The following is a 17,533-nucleotide window of genomic DNA, read 5'->3' on the forward strand; positions in this document are numbered from 1 at the left end:
CACCCTAACCTAATCAACTCTACAGTACAGTATACAGTAGGGCTGGAGCCAGGACACCCTAACCTAATGCACTCTACAGTACAGTATACAGTAGGGCTGGAGCCAGGACACCCTAACCTAATCAACTCTACAGTACAGTATACAGTAGGGCTGGAGCCAGGACACCCTAACCTAATCCACTCTACAGTACAGTATACAGTAGGGCTGGAGCCAGGACACCCTAACCTAATCCACTCTACAGTACAGTATACAGTAGGGCTGGAGCCAGGAGACCCTAACCTAATCCACTACAGTCTACAGTAGGGCTGGAGCCAGGACACCCTAACCTAATCCACTCTACAGTACAGTATACAGTAGGGCTGGAGCCAGGACACCCTAACCTAATCCACTCTACAGTAGGGCTGGAGCCAGGACACCCTAACCTAATCCACTCTACAGTAGGGCTGGAGCCAGGACACCCTAACCTAATCCACTCTACAGTACAGTATACAGTAGGGCTGGAGCCAGGACACCCTAACCTAATCCACTCTACAGTACAGTATACAGTAGGGCTGGAGCCAGGACACCCTAACCTAATCCACTCTACAGTACAGTATACAGTAGGGCTGGAGCCAGGACACCCTAACCTAATCCACTCTACAGTACAGTATATAGTAGGGCTGGAGCCAGGACACCCTAACCTAATGAACTCTACAGTACAGTATACAGTAGGGCTGGAGCCAGGACACCCTAACCTAATCCACTCTACAGTAGGGCTGGAGCCAGGACACCCTAACCTAATCCACTCTACAGTACAGTATACAGTAGGGCTGGAGCCAGGACACCCTAACCTAATCCACTCTACAGTACAGTATACAGTAGGGCTGGAGCCAGGACACCCTAACCTAATCCACTCTACAGTACAGTATACAGTAGGGCTGGAGCCAGGACACCCTAACCTAATCCACTCTACAGTACAGTATACAGTAGGGCTGGAGCCAGGACACCCTAACCTAATGAACTCTACAGTACAGTATACAGTAGGGCTGGAGCCAGGACACCCTAACCTAATCCACTCTACAGTACAGTATACAGTAGGACTGGAGCCAGGACACCCTAACCTAATCCACTCTACAGTACAGTATACAGTAGGGCTGGAGCCAGGACACCCTAACCTAATCCACTCTACAGTACAGTATACAGTAGGGCTGGAGCCAGGACACCCTAACCTAATCAACTCTACAGTACAGTATACAGTAGGGCTGGAGCCAGGACACCCTAACCTAATCCACTCTACAGTACAGTATACAGTAGGGACTGGAGCCAGGACACCCTAACCTAATCCACTCTACAGTACAGTATACAGTAGGGCTGGAGCCAGGACACCCTAACCTAATCCACTCTACAGTACAGTATACAGTAGGGCTGGAGCCAGGACACCCTAACCTAATCAACTCTACAGTACAGTATACAGTAGGGCTGGAGCCAGGACACCCTAACCTAATCCACTCTACAGTACAGTATACAGTAGGGCTGGAGCCAGGACACCCTAACCTAATCAACTCTACAGTACAGTATACAGTAGGGCTGGAGCCAGGACACCCTAACCTAATCCACTCTACAGTCAGTATACAGTAGGGCTGGAGCCAGGACACCCTAACCTAATCCACTCTACAGTACAGTATACAGTAGGGCTGGAGCCAGGACACCCTAACCTAATCCACTCTACAGTAGGGCTGGAGCCAGGACACCCTAACCTAATCCACTCTACAGTACAGTATACAGTAGGGCTGGAGCCAGGACACCCTAACCTAATCCACTCTACAGTACAGTATACAGTAGGGCTGGAGCCAGGACACCCTAACCTAATCCACTCTACAGTACAGTATACAGTAGGGCTGGAGCCAGGACACCCTAACCTAATCCACTCTACAGTACAGTATACAGTAGGGCTGGAGCCAGGACACCCTAACCTAATGAACTCTACAGTACAGTATACAGTAGGGCTGGAGCCAGGACACCCCTAACCTAATCCACTCTACAGTAGGGCTGGAGCCAGGACACCCTAACCTAATCCACTCTACAGTACAGTATACAGTAGGGCTGGAGCCAGGACACCCTAACCTAATCCACTCTACAGTACAGTATACAGTAGGGCTGGAGCCAGGACACCCTAACCTAATCCACTCTACAGTACAGTATACAGTAGGGCTGGAGCCAGGACACCCTAACCTAATCCACTCTACAGTACAGTATACAGTAGGGCTGGAGCCAGGACATCCCTAACCTAATGAACTCTACAGTACAGTATACAGTAGGGCTGGAGCCAGGACACCCTAACCTAATCCACTCTACAGTACAGTATACAGTAGGGCTGGAGCCAGGACACCCTAACCTAATGAACTCTACAGTACAGTATACAGTAGGACTGGAGCCAGGACACCCTAACCTAATGAACTCTACAGTACAGTATACAGTAGGGACTGGAGCCAGGACACCCTAACCTAATCCACTCTACAGTAGGGCTGGAGCCAGGACACCCTAACCTAATCAACTCTACAGTACAGTATACAGTAGGACTGGAGCCAGGACACCCTAACCTAATGAACTCTACAGTACAGTATACAGTAGGACTGGAGCCAGGACACCCTAACCTAATCAACTCTACAGTACAGTATACAGTAGGACTGGAGCCAGGACACCCTAACCTAATCCACTCTACAGTACAGTATACAGTAGGGCTGGAGCCAGGACACCCTAACCTAATCCACTCTACAGTACAGTATACAGTAGGGCTGGAGCCAGGACACCCCTAACCTAATGAACTCTACAGTACAGTATACAGTAGGGCTGGAGCCAGGACACCCTAACCTAATCCACTCTACAGTACAGTATACAGTAGGACTGGAGCCAGGACACCCTAACCTAATCCACTCTACAGTACAGTATACAGTAGGACTGGAGCCAGGACACCCTAACCTAATCCACTCTACAGTACAGTATACAGTAGGGCTGGAGCCAGGACACCCTAACCTAATCCACTCTACAGTACAGTATACAGTAGGGCTGGAGCCAGGACACCCTAACCTAATCAACTCTACAGTACAGTATACAGTAGGGCTGGAGCCAGGACACCCTAACCTAATCCACTCTACAGTACAGTATACAGTAGGGCTGGAGCCAGGACACCCTAACCTAATCAACTCTACAGCACAGTATACAGTAGGGCTGGAGCCAGGACACCCTAACCTAATCCACTCTACAGTATACAGTAGGGCTGGAGCCAGGACACCCTAACCTAATCCACTCTACAGTACAGTATACAGTAGGGCTGGAGCCAGGAGACCCTAACCTAATCCACTCTACAGTAGGGCTGGAGCCAGGACACCCTAACCTAATCCACTCTACAGTACAGTATACAGTAGGGCTGGAGCCAGGACACCCTAACCTAATCCACTCTACAGTAGGGCTGGAGCCAGGACACCCTAACCTAATCCACTCTACAGTAGGGCTGGAGCCAGGACACCCTAACCTAATCCACTCTACAGTACAGTATACAGTAGGACTGGAGCCAGGACACCCTAACCTAATCCACTCTACAGTACAGTATACAGTAGGACTGGAGCCAGGACACCCTAACCTAATCCACTCTACAGTACAGTATACAGTAGGGCTGGAGCCAGGACACCCTAACCTAATCCACTCTACAGTAGGGCTGGAGCCAGGACACCCTAACCTAACCCACTCTACAGTAGGGCTGGAGCCAGGACACCCTAACCTAATCCACTCTACAGTAGGGCTGGAGCCAGGACACCCTAACCTAATCCACTCTACAGTACAGTATACAGTAGGGCTGGAGCCAGGACACCCTAACCTAATCCACTCTACAGTAGGGCTGGAGCCAGGACACCCTAACCTAATCCACTCTACAGTACAGTATACAGTAGGGCTGGAGCCAGGACACCCTAACCTAATCCACTCTACAGTAGGGCTGGAGCCAGGACACCCTAACCTAATCCACTCTAGAGTACAGTATACAGTAGGGCTGGAGCCAGGACACCCTAACCTAATCCACTCTACAGTACAGTATACAGTAGGGCTGGAGCCAGGACACCCTAACCTAATCCACTCTACAGTACAGTATACAGTAGGGCTGGAGCCAGGACACCCTAACCTAATGAACTCTACAGTACAGTATACAGCAGGACTGGAGCCAGGACACCCTAACCTAATCCACTCTACAGTACAGTATACAGTAGGGCTGGAGCCAGGACACCCTAACCTAATCCACTCTACAGTAGGGCTGGAGCCAGGACACCCTAACCTAATCCACTCTACAGTACAGTATACAGTAGGGCTGGAGCCAGGACACCCTAACCTAATCCACTCTAAAGTACAGTATACAGTAGGGCTGGAGCCAGGACACCCTAACCTAATGAACTCTACAGTACAGTATACAGCAGGACTGGAGCCAAGACACACTAACCTAATCCACTCTACAGTAGGGCTGGAGCCAGGACACCCTAACCTAATCCACTCTACAGTAGGACTGGAGCCAGGACACCCTAACCTAATGAACTCTACAGTACAGTATACAGTAGGGCTGGAGCCAGGAGACCCTAACCTAATCCACTCTACAGTACAGTATACAGTAGGGCTGGAGCCAGGACACCCTAACCTAATCCACTCTACAGTACAGTATACAGTAGGGCTGGAGCCAGGACACCCTAACCTAATCCACTCTACAGTACAGTATACAGTAGGGCTGGAGCCAGGACACCCTAACCTAATGAACTCTACAGTACAGTATACAGTAGGGCTGGAGCCAGGACACCCTAACCTAATCCACTCTACAGTACAGTATACAGTAGGACTGGAGCCAGGACACCCTAACCTAATCCACTCTACAGTACAGTATACAGTAGGGCTGGAGCCAGGACACCCTAACCTAATCCACTCTACAGTACAGTATACAGTAGGGCTGGAGCCAGGACACCCTAACCTAATCAACTCTACAGTATACAGTAGGGCTGGAGCCAGGACACCCTAACCTAATCCACTCTACAGTACAGTATACAGTAGGGCTGGAGCCAGGACACCCTAACCTAATCAACTCTACAGTACAGTATAGAGTAGGGCTGGAGCCAGGACACACTAACCTAATCCACTCTACAGTACAGTATACAGTAGGGCTGGAGCCAGGACACCCTAACCTAATCCACTCTACAGTACAGTATACAGTAGGGCTGGAGCCAGGACACCCTAACCTAATCCACTCTACAGTAGGGCTGGAGCCAGGACACCCTAACCTAATCCACTCTACAGTACAGTATACAGTAGGGCTGGAGCCAGGACACCCTAACCTAATCCACTCTACAGTAGGGCTGGAGCCAGGACACCCTAACCTAATCCACTCTACAGTACAGTATACAGTAGGGCTGGAGCCAGGACACCCTAACCTAATCCACTCTACAGTACAGTATACAGTAGGGCTGGAGCCAGGACACCCTAACCTAATGAACTCTACAGTACAGTATACAGCAGGACTGGAGCCAGGACACCCTAACCTAATCCACTCTACAGTAGGGCTGGAGCCAGGACACCCTAACCTAATCCACTCTACAGTAGGGCTGGAGCCAGGACACCCTAACCTAATGAACTCTACAGTACAGTATACAGTAGGACTGGAGCCAGGACACCCTAACCTAATCAACTCTACAGTACAGTATACAGTAGGACTGGAGCCAGGACACCCTAACCTAATGAACTCTACAGTACAGTATACAGTAGGACTGGAGCCAGGACACCCTAACCTAATCAACTCTACAGTACAGTATACAGTAGGACTGGAGCCAGGACACCCTAACCTAATGAACTCTACAGTACAGTATACAGTAGGGCTGGAGCCAGGAGACCCTAACCTAATCCACTCTACAGTACAGTATACAGTAGGGCTGGAGCCAGGACACCCTAACCTAATCCACTCTACAGTACAGTATACAGTAGGGCTGGAGCCAGGACACCCTAACCTAATCCACTCTACAGTACAGTATACAGTAGGGCTGGAGCCAGGACACCCTAACCTAATGAACTCTACAGTACAGTATACAGTAGGGCTGGAGCCAGGACAACCTAACCTAATCCACTCTACAGTACAGTATACAGTAGGACTGGAGCCAGGACACCCCTAACCTAATCCACTCTACAGTACAGTATACAGTAGGGCTGGAGCCAGGACACCCTAACCTAATCCACTCTACAGTACAGTATACAGTAGGGCTGGAGCCAGGACACCCTAACCTAATCAACTCTACAGTACAGTATACAGTAGGGCTGGAGCCAGGACACCCTAACCTAATCCACTCTACAGTACAGTATACAGTAGGGCTGGAGCCAGGACACCCTAACCTAATCAACTCTACAGTACAGTATACAGTAGGGCTGGAGCCAGGACACCCCTAACCTAATCCACTCTACAGTACAGTATACAGTAGGGCTGGAGCCAGGACACCCTAACCTAATCCACTCTACAGTACAGTATACAGTAGGGCTGGAGCCAGGAGACCCTAACCTAATCCACTCTACAGTAGGGCTGGAGCCAGGACACCCTAACCTAATCCACTCTACAGTACAGTATACAGTAGGGCTGGAGCCAGGACACCCTAACCTAATCCACTCTACAGTAGGGCTGGAGCCAGGACACCCTAACCTAATCCACTCTACAGTAGGGCTGGAGCCAGGACACCCTAACCTAATCCACTCTACAGTACAGTATACAGTAGGGCTGGAGCCAGGACACCCTAACCTAATCCACTCTACAGTACAGTATACAGTAGGGCTGGAGCCAGGACACCCTAACCTAATCCACTCTACAGTACAGTATACAGTAGGGCTGGAGCCAGGACACCCTAACCTAATCCACTCTACAGTACAGTATATAGTAGGGCTGGAGCCAGGACACCCTAACCTAATGAACTCTACAGTACAGTATACAGTAGGGCTGGAGCCAGGACACCCTAACCTAATCCACTCTACAGTAGGGCTGGAGCCAGGACACCCTAACCTAATCCACTCTACAGTACAGTATACAGTAGGGCTGGAGCCAGGACACCCCTAACCTAATCCACTCTACAGTACAGTATACAGTAGGGCTGGAGCCAGGACACCCTAACCTAATCCACTCTACAGTACAGTATACAGTAGGGCTGGAGCCAGGACACCCTAACCTAATCCACTCTACAGTACAGTATACAGTAGGGCTGGAGCCAGGACATCCTAACCTAATGAACTCTACAGTACAGTATACAGTAGGGCTGGAGCCAGGACACCCTAACCTAATCCACTCTACAGTACAGTATACAGTAGGGCTGGAGCCAGGACACCCTAACCTAATGAACTCTACAGTACAGTATACAGTAGGACTGGAGCCAGGACACCCTAACCTAATGAACTCTACAGTACAGTATACAGTAGGACTGGAGCCAGGACACCCTAACCTAATCCACTCTACAGTAGGGCTGGAGCCAGGACACCCTAACCTAATCAACTCTACAGTACAGTATACAGTAGGACTGGAGCCAGGACACCCTAACCTAATGAACTCTACAGTACAGTATACAGTAGGACTGGAGCCAGGACACCCTAACCTAATCAACTCTACAGTACAGTATACAGTAGGACTGGAGCCAGGACACCCTAACCTAATCCACTCTACAGTACAGTATACAGTAGGGCTGGAGCCAGGACACCCTAACCTAATCCACTCTACAGTACAGTATACAGTAGGGCTGGAGCCAGGACACCCTAACCTAATGAACTCTACAGTACAGTATACAGTAGGGCTGGAGCCAGGACACCCTAACCTAATCCACTCTACAGTACAGTATACAGTAGGACTGGAGCCAGGACACCCTAACCTAATCCACTCTACAGTACAGTATACAGTAGGACTGGAGCCAGGACACCCTAACCTAATCCACTCTACAGTACAGTATACAGTAGGGCTGGAGCCAGGACACCCTAACCTAATCCACTCTACAGTACAGTATACAGTAGGGCTGGAGCCAGGACACCCTAACCTAATCAACTCTACAGTACAGTATACAGTAGGGCTGGAGCCAGGACACCCTAACCTAATCCACTCTACAGTACAGTATACAGTAGGGCTGGAGCCAGGACACCCTAACCTAATCAACTCTACAGTACAGTATACAGTAGGGCTGGAGCCAGGACACCCTAACCTAATCCACTCTACAGTACAGTATACAGTAGGGCTGGAGCCAGGAGACCCTAACCTAATCCACTCTACAGTAGGGCTGGAGCCAGGACACCCTAACCTAATCCACTCTACAGTACAGTATACAGTAGGGCTGGAGCCAGGACACCCTAACCTAATCCACTCTACAGTAGGGCTGGAGCCAGGACACCCTAACCTAATCCACTCTACAGTACAGTATACAGTAGGGCTGGAGCCAGGACACCCTAACCTAATCCACTCTACAGTACAGTATATAGTAGGGCTGGAGCCAGGACACCCTAACCTAATGAACTCTACAGTACAGTATACAGTAGGGCTGGAGCCAGGACACCCTAACCTAATCCACTCTACAGTAGGGCTGGAGCCAGGACACCCCTAACCTAATCCACTCTACAGTACAGTATACAGTAGGGCTGGAGCCAGGACACCCTAACCTAATCCACTCTACAGTACAGTATACAGTAGGGCTGGAGCCAGGACACCCTAACCTAATCCACTCTACAGTACAGTATACAGTAGGGCTGGAGCCAGGACACCCTAACCTAATCCACTCTACAGTACAGTATACAGTAGGGCTGGAGCCAGGACACCCTAACCTAATCCACTCTACAGTAGGGCTGGAGCCAGGACACCCTAACCTAATCCACTCTACAGTAGGGCTGGAGCCAGGACACCCTAACCTAACCCACTCTACAGTAGGGCTGGAGCCAGGACACCCTAACCTAATCCACTCTACAGTACAGTATACAGTAGGGCTGGAGCCAGGACACCCTAACCTAATCCACTCTACAGTAGGGCTGGAGCCAGGACACCCTAACCTAATCCACTCTACAGTAGGGCTGGAGCCAGGACACCCTAACCTAACCCACTCTACAGTAGGGCTGGAGCCAGGACACCCTAACCTAATCCACTCTACAGTAGGGCTGGGAGCCAGGACACCCCTAACCTAACCCACTCTACAGTAGGGCTGGAGCCAGGACACCCTAACCTAATCCACTCTACAGTAGGGCTGGAGCCAGGACACCCTAACCTAATCCACTCTACAGTACAGCATACAGTAGGGCTGGAGCCAGGACACCCTAACCTAATCCACTCTACAGTACAGTATACAGTAGGACTGGAGCCAGGACACCCTAACCTAATCCACTCTACAGTACAGTATACAGTAGGGCTGGAGCCAGGACACCCTAACCTAACCCACTCTACAGTAGGGTTGGAGCCAGGACACCCTAACCTAATGAACTCTACAGTAGGGCTGGAGCCAGGACACCCTAACCTAATCCACTCTACAGTACAGTATACAGTAGGGCTGGAGCCAGGACACCCTAACCTAATCCACTCTACAGTACAGTATACAGTAGGGCTGGAGCCAGGACACCCTAACCTAATCCACTCTACAGTACAGTATGCTGTTGCCTCTTTAGACAGACACTTATTGGCTGTTATGGGCTGTTGAGGCTACTGAATTCGGTTAGTTTCTCTCACAGACTTTCCTGAGATGAGAGATATAATGATACATTCCATCTAGAAATACTGTATGACCTGCTTGGTAGTAAAACAGCACTCTGATGCAGCAGGCTGCAGTAAATAGGCCAGGATAATAGGCCAGGATAATAGGCCAGGATAATAGGCCAGGATATTAGGCCAGGATAATAGGCCAGGATAATAGGCCAGGATAATAGGCCAGGATAAAAGGTCCTTTTGAAGAAGAAAGAAAACAGAAAGAGAAAAGCGGCTGTAACCATAAGGGACCACAGTACATTTCATTATTTTTATTCAATTCAACATTATTTAAAAAATGTTATTAAAGCATTGGCTGTAAGTTTTGACATATTACACTGTAGGGCATGCAACAGTATCATGTTAATCCTCCAGATATGCATCACATCATGAGAGCTGCTAATATGATTTTCTACTCAAATTCATTTGTACATTTAGACGCTCTTATCCAGAGCTACTTACAGTTAGTGAGCGCATACATTTTTCATACTGGCCCCCCCGTGGGAAACGAACCCACAACCCTGGCGTTGCAAGCGCAAATGCTCTATCAACTGAGCTACAGGGGAATACCCATAAGGTATCCAATACTTCAACATCACAACATTGTCTAGATCTGTTTTTTTTTTTTTTTTTATAAATCTTTATTTTTTTATTTTATTTTTTTTAAAACTTTATTTAACCAGAAAAAGACCCTTGAGGTTAGAAACCTCTTATGGGAGGGGGCCAGTCAGCACACTCAGCACAACACAACACATTAAAACAATTACAACGGTCAATCTTATTATTATATTGTTGAGCCCATGTAAAGCATGATATATTGACGTGAGAGAATTAGATCTATACGTCAAATTCAAATCAACATGACATTTTCAACGTGAGCGTTGTGCCACTGCCAGCGACCGTACAGTACTGAGCAGTGGAACCCGGATAATTTTCTCGCCACAGATTTATTACAGGGCTTGCTCTGCTGACTGTATGAGTTTTGATTTTCAAAGTCAATCCGTGAGCTGAGCTCGATTGCTTATCAAAAATGTCGTGAATGAACAGAATATTTTAGGAACATCAGAGATACGCTTTGATTTACATCTTCAGGAATGCAAAAGACAAGTCGCCGGAACTGTCCAGTAGCCTATCCCCAAAGGCCTGCAGATGGCGATATGGAGTCGTTTTCATCGTACCGTCCAAACGCATTATATGCAGCCGGCGATAAATTCGTATCCCCTCGTGGACTGGTTCGTACCTTAAACATTCTCCATTCAGGTTGCATAGGCTTCGACTTCCTCTTTAACTTTATTTAAATTGCGAGAAGGAGAACATTTTGGGGAAATATGCGGACTTTCCTTACGAGACACCGTTTTCCACCGCCATGCTAGAGTGGCTAAATGCTAATCCCGGATGTTGTGTAATCATGTTCAGCCAATCAGGTTGAAACTATCAGACCAGGGGTTCTTTTTAGCAGCATCACATTAGTGGAAACCAAGACTGTTCTCAGGGCAGACCTGGTCGTAGCTAGATATGTATCTCCCGAGTGGCGCAGTGGTCTAAGGCACTGCATCGCTGTGCCACTAGAGATCCTGGTTCGAATCCAGTGCGCTCTGTTGTAGCCGGCCGCCACCAATTGGCCCAGCGGCAGGGACTTTAGAGCATGGCGTTTGCAACGCCAGGGTTGTGGGTTCGATTCCCACAGGGGACCAGTATGAAAAATCAACAAACAAAAAAAAATGATGTATGCACTCACTAACTGTAAGTCGCTCTGGATAAGAGCGTCTGCTAAATGACTAAAATGTAAAAAAATTTGAGTCAGGTCGGGGCGAATTCATGCATTTGAGCTAACCTAATTCTCCTAACCCGCTACGAAAAAGTCACTTCTGCTAGTCAAACCGGCAGACCCGCCCTGATAATAGTCTTGGTTTCCACTAATGTGATACAGGTTAGGGGTGAAAAATACAGACTGGCTGAACACAACATCTGTGATTAGCATTTAGTCACTAGAATGGTGGTAGAAAATGATGTTTCATAAGGAAAGTATGCATATTTTCCACGGGATTTTCCCACCATTAAAAACAGTTAAGTAGGAAATCGATGCCTATGCAGCCTGAATTGTGAATGTTTTAGGTATGAACTGGTCCACGAGTGGTACGAATGTAGCCTATTGCCGGCTGCATACAATGCGTTTGGACGGTAAAATGAAAATTACTCAATATCGCCGGCTGCCGGCCTTTGGGCTAACATTAGCTTATGTTCAGAGTCAGACAACAGGGCTATTGTCCACTAAATGGCACATCATGACAAACCACACATTCCAAAGGCACGGGACGATAACAGCTAGCTATTGACTCATTATATTCTATTGATCATTGGAATGACAGCGGTTAGCCATAATTGCCACTGTTAATCAAATGACAGTCCGTCTATGCGTAATGGCACAAATCATTAGCCCACATAGCATACACGTGCAATAGGATTGTTGTTTGTTTCGTTCATAGGCTATAGGCTACCGTAGGCTATGGAAGCCAGAACAACAACCGATCAACACAATGCTTCGATTGCCAAAACAAACACTGGATCCAGCGGAACTTTAGAACATCTATTAAGAACACAATATGAGAAAGTTCTATTCCAATCGGTCTATTTAAAGTTATAATGCATTCCGGTTAAGATTATTTCAATAACAGCCAGCATACCTCTGACATAGCCTATTCATTTTGATTGTCTCAACTCTTTCCACTGATTCAGATCCTCTCTCACACAAAGCGAAAGAGCAACCCAAATAGGAGAAGGTTACGCAGTGATTTCCAAATAATAGCTAAAGTAGCCTACTTTCTTCTCCCAGTTCAATTCTCAGACTTGCGTTTCCCCACCAAGCACTGCAGAATAAACCTGAAACCGACCAACACTCACTGAGACAGCGCGATGGGAGGGGTTAGAGGTACCTACCAGCTTTATATGCCCAACATTATTTTCTTCTGTCATCTTGAAACAGTCGAAAACGAAGTTAAGAAACACTTGGATCGAACAGAAGTGGAAGAGCCCCGGTTGTGACACAAACAGTGTCGCTCTGCTATGTTCTGTTCCGCTGGCTCTCGACGCAAGCAACGGCGAACCTCCCTGGCTGCGCAATCACTCACCGTCCGTGAAAGCTCACAGGCTTGAATATTTAACTTTAGAAAAATGAGAGAGCTGCTAAGAGAGAGAGAGAGAGAGAGAGAGAAGAGGCAGACAATCACAGGAAAGCGGCTCCTCCTACCAATAAAATGCGAAAAGCCTAAACGACAGAACTGATCTACAAGCGCAGCGCAGCGCAGGCAGGCGGGCTGCTCCTAGCCTACATACACTTGTCAGTAGAGAGATGAGCTGGAACCAACCCCTAACCTCCCCATCACTGTAAATGTCAAATTCATGGATTTGATGGGATCGTTAACGACAATGTAATTCCCTCGTCCTCTAATAATGATGATAGGTCTAGGGCAGGCTACTCGCCCGTTTTCTAATCTAACTCTACTGTATGATGCAATGAAAGGTAATAATTTGTTGAAGCTTAAGGCAGTTCCATATAGTGCCTCCTGTTGACTCATTCATATGATTATGAGCTTGTTAAATACATTGTTTAGAATAGAGTATAGCCAATATTGTAATAATAATAATAATTATAATAACAGAATAGAAAATAAAATAACTTAATGTTTGGGAGATTTCAAATGAATTTACAAGTGTTTCAATTTCGTTTTTATTATATTAGAATATGTTCTAGAAAATTGCCCAAATATAGCCCCTAGTGTATATTGAGGGAGTCTGTGTCTGTAGTTTGTCCACATACAGTATCTCACTACAGTGTCTGTACTTTGTCCACATACAGTATCTCACTACAGTGTCTGTACTTTGTCCACATACAGTATCTCACTACAGTGTCTGTACTTTGTCCACATACAGTATCTCACTACAGTGTCTGTACTTTGTCCACATGTCCACTCTACAAAGTGAGAGTGGAAACAATGTAAGTGATTAGGGTCACCACTGTTTTCCAGAACAGTGCTTTGAGTCGAATAAGCTGCAAGTCCTGCCTCTTTCCGACTCAACGATGAGAGAATTAACATAGCCACACTCCAACACACCCCAGTCACACTCCAACACACCCCAGTCACACTCCAACACACCCCAGTCACACTCCAACACACCCCAGTCACACTCCAACACACCCCAGTCACACTCCAACACACCCCAGTCACACTCCAACACACCCCAGTCACACTCCAACACACCCCAGTCACACTCCAACACACCCCAGTCACACTCCAACACACCCCAGTCACACTCCAACACACCCCAGTCACACTCCAACACACCCCAATCACACTCCAACACACCCCAGTCACACTCCAACACATCCCAGCCACACTCCAACACACCCCAGTCACACTCCAACACACCCCAGTCACACTCCAACACACTCCAGTCACACTCCAACACACCCCAGTCACACTCCAACACACCCCAGTCACACTCCAACACACCCCAGTCACACTCCAACACACCCCAGTCACACTCCAACACACCCCAGTCACACTCCAACACACACCCCAGTCACACTCCAACACACCCCAGTCACACTCCAACACACCCCAGTCACACTCCAACACACCCCAGTCACACTCCAACACACCCCAGTCACACTCCAACACACCCCAGTCACACTCCAACACACCCCAGTCACACTCCAACACACCCCAATCACACTCCAACACACCCCAGTCACAATACAATGCTGAGCTCTGGGTCCCCATAGGCTCTGGGTTTGATAATGTGTCATTCTCCATTCTTCATAGGAAAATAACTTGCACATTTGAGTTTGCTTGTTGCAGGTGCGTGGGAATAAGTTGGTGATATCTTAAATGCTCTGATGAAGGCCAAGAGGCAGATATAGGTCTACTAAAGCTGAACTAGACAGTGATACTGACAACAGGTCTACTAGACAGTGATACTGACAACAGGTCTATTAGACAGTGATACTGACAACAGGTCTACTAGACAGTGATACTGACAACAGGTCTACTAGACAGTGATACTGACAACAGATCTACTAGACAGTGATACTGACAACAGATCTACTAGACAGTGATACTGACAACAGGTCTACTAGACAGTGATACTGACAACAGGTCTACTAGACAGTGATACTGACAACAGGTCTACTAGACAGTGATACTGACAACAGGTCTACTAGACAGTGATACTGACAACATATCTACTAGACAGTGATACTGACAACAGATCTACTAGACAGTGATACTGACAACAGATCTACTAGACAGGGATACTGACAACAGGTCTACTAGACAGGGATACTGACAACAGATCTACTAGACAGTGATACTGACAACAGGTCTACTAGACAGTGATACTGACAACATATCTACTAGACAGTGATACTGACAACATATCTACTAGACAGTGATACTGACAACAGATCTACTAGACAGTGATACTGACAACAGATCTACTAGACAGTGATACTGACAACAGATCTACTAGACAGTGATACTGACAACATATCTACTAGACAGTGATACTGACAACATATCTACTAGACAGTGATACTGACAATAGATCTACTAGACAGTGATACTGACAACAGATCTACTAGACAGTGATACTGACAACAGATCTACTAGACAGTGATACTGACAACAGATCTACTAGACAGTGATACTGACAACAGGTCTACTAGACAGTGATACTGACAACAGATCTACTAGACAATGATACTGACAACAGGTCTACTAGACAGTGATACTGACAACATATCTACTAGACAGTGATACTGACAACAGGTCTATTAGACAGTGATACTGACAACAGATCTACTAGACAGTGATACTGACAACAGATCTACTAGACAGTGATACTGACAACAGATCTACTAGACAGTGATACTGACAACAGATCTACTAGACAGTGATACTGACAACAGATCTACTAGACAGTGATACTGACAACAGATCTACTAGACAGTGATACTGACAACATATCTACTAGACAGTGATACTGACAACAGATCTACTAGACAGTGATACTGACAACAGATCTACTAGACAGTGATACTGACAACAGATCTACTAGACAGTGATACTGACAACAGATCTACTAGACAGTGATACTGACAACAGATCTACTAGACAGTGATACTGACAACAGATCTACTAGACAGTGATACTGACAACAGATCTACTAGACAGTGATACTGACAACAGATCTACTAGACAGTGATACTGACAACAGATCTACTAGACAGTGATACTGACAACAGATCTACTAGACAGTGATACTGACAACAGATCTACTAGACAGTGATACTGACAACAGATCTACTAGACAGTGATACTGACAACAGATCTATTAGACAGTGATACTGACAACAGATCTATTAGACAGTGATACTGACTGTCACGGTTTCGGCCGAGGCTGCTCCTCCTCCTGGTTCGGGCAGGCTTCGGCGGTCGTCGTCTCCGGAGTACTAGCTGCCACCGATCTATGTTTCATGTTCGTTTGGTTTGGTCTTGATGTTGTACACCTGTGTCTAGTTAGTCCTCGTTAGTGTTCTATTTAGTTCTCGTTGTGTGTGTCTGTGTTTGTGTGTTATTGTTTTGCTGTCGTGTTTTGTGCGCTACTGTTTGCCTTGTGCATTTCGTATTTTCCTCCTCTGTGTTAGGAGGTTTATTACGCACTGTTTTGTGCGCCTTTCGGTTTTCGCCTGTGTGCGGACTTTCTCGCCTCCGGGCGTTTGACTCGTGATTTTGAGTGTGCTGTTCACTAAAGTCTATTGGACTTATCTTTCTGCGTCCTGCATCTGATTCCTGCACCACACCCACCTACAGCACCCACTGACAGAATAACACACCATTATGGAATCAGCAGGATCGGCTGTGACACCTGTGTCGCTCGAGGAGCATATCCATTGGCAGGAGGGCCAGATAAGACAACTGGAGACCGCTCTACAGGATGTGATCAACACCCTGCACCGATGGGAAGCCAGCAGGGTACCCACACCTCCACCTACCCTGTCCACCCCATCGGCCGGTCCACCAGCCCCAGGTCCGGAACCCAGGAGGATTCGGCTCTCGCTCCCGAGGGCGTATGACGGAACAGCTGCCGGGTGTCAGGGGTTCCTCCTGCAGGTGGAGCTCTACCTGGCCACTGTACACCCGGTGCCCTCGGGACACGAGCGTTTCCGCCCTCATCTCCTGTCTCTCGGGAAAGGCGTTGGAGTGGGCTAACGCCGAGTGGAGGAAGATGGACGCCAACACCATCTCCTACGCCGAGTTCTCCCGCCGCTTCAAGGCCGTGTTTGACCATCCACCTGAGGGCAAAGCGGCGGGGGAGCGGCTAGTCCACTTGAGACAGGGGAGGAGGAGCGCACAGGCGTTTGCTTTGGAGTACCGGACTCTAGCGGCGGATGCAGGGTGGAATGAACGGGCTCTCATTGACCATTTTCGGTGTAGCCTCCGGGAGGACGTTCAACGAGAGTTGGCCTGCAGGGATACCCATCTGACTTTCGACCAGTTGGTTGATATGTCCATCCGTTTAGACACCCTGCTGGCCACCCGTGGACGTCCCGAGGGGGGTCCGTCCATTCCGCCCTCCGGCACCTCCGAGCCGAGCCCTATGGAGCTCGGGGGTGCCGGCGCTAGAGAACGGAGTAGGAGGAGCCCGAGGGGGCCTGTCTCCTGCACCAAGTGCGGTCGCGGAGGGCACACTGCGGCCAGGTGCTGGGGAGGGTTCTCCGGGGGAGAAGACAACAGG

The 17,533-nt window shown here is 48.0% G+C and overlaps 1 protein-coding gene across 4 annotated transcripts in view; it reads right to left on the reverse strand.

Moving 5' to 3' along the window:
- Positions 1–17,533, reverse strand: part of LOC121562296 (probable E3 ubiquitin-protein ligase MID2) — a 236,016-nt gene that overhangs the window by 159,633 nt on the left and 58,850 nt on the right. For 2 of the 4 annotated variants that reach the window (XM_045206663.1, XM_045206657.1), the window contains exon 1: positions 12,674–13,016. The exons of 1 other annotated variant lie outside the window; for it this stretch is intronic. The gene's annotated coding sequence lies outside the window, so the exon portion shown is untranslated. Of the gene's footprint in view, positions 1–12,673; positions 13,018–17,533 lie in introns of those variants that run through there. One more of the 4 variants, XM_045206648.1, reaches the window with a different exon arrangement.

This window comes from Coregonus clupeaformis, chromosome 3 (genome assembly GCF_020615455.1).
Source record: "Coregonus clupeaformis isolate EN_2021a chromosome 3, ASM2061545v1, whole genome shotgun sequence".
In the NCBI taxonomy this organism is placed as follows: Eukaryota; Metazoa; Chordata; class Actinopteri; order Salmoniformes; family Salmonidae; genus Coregonus; species Coregonus clupeaformis.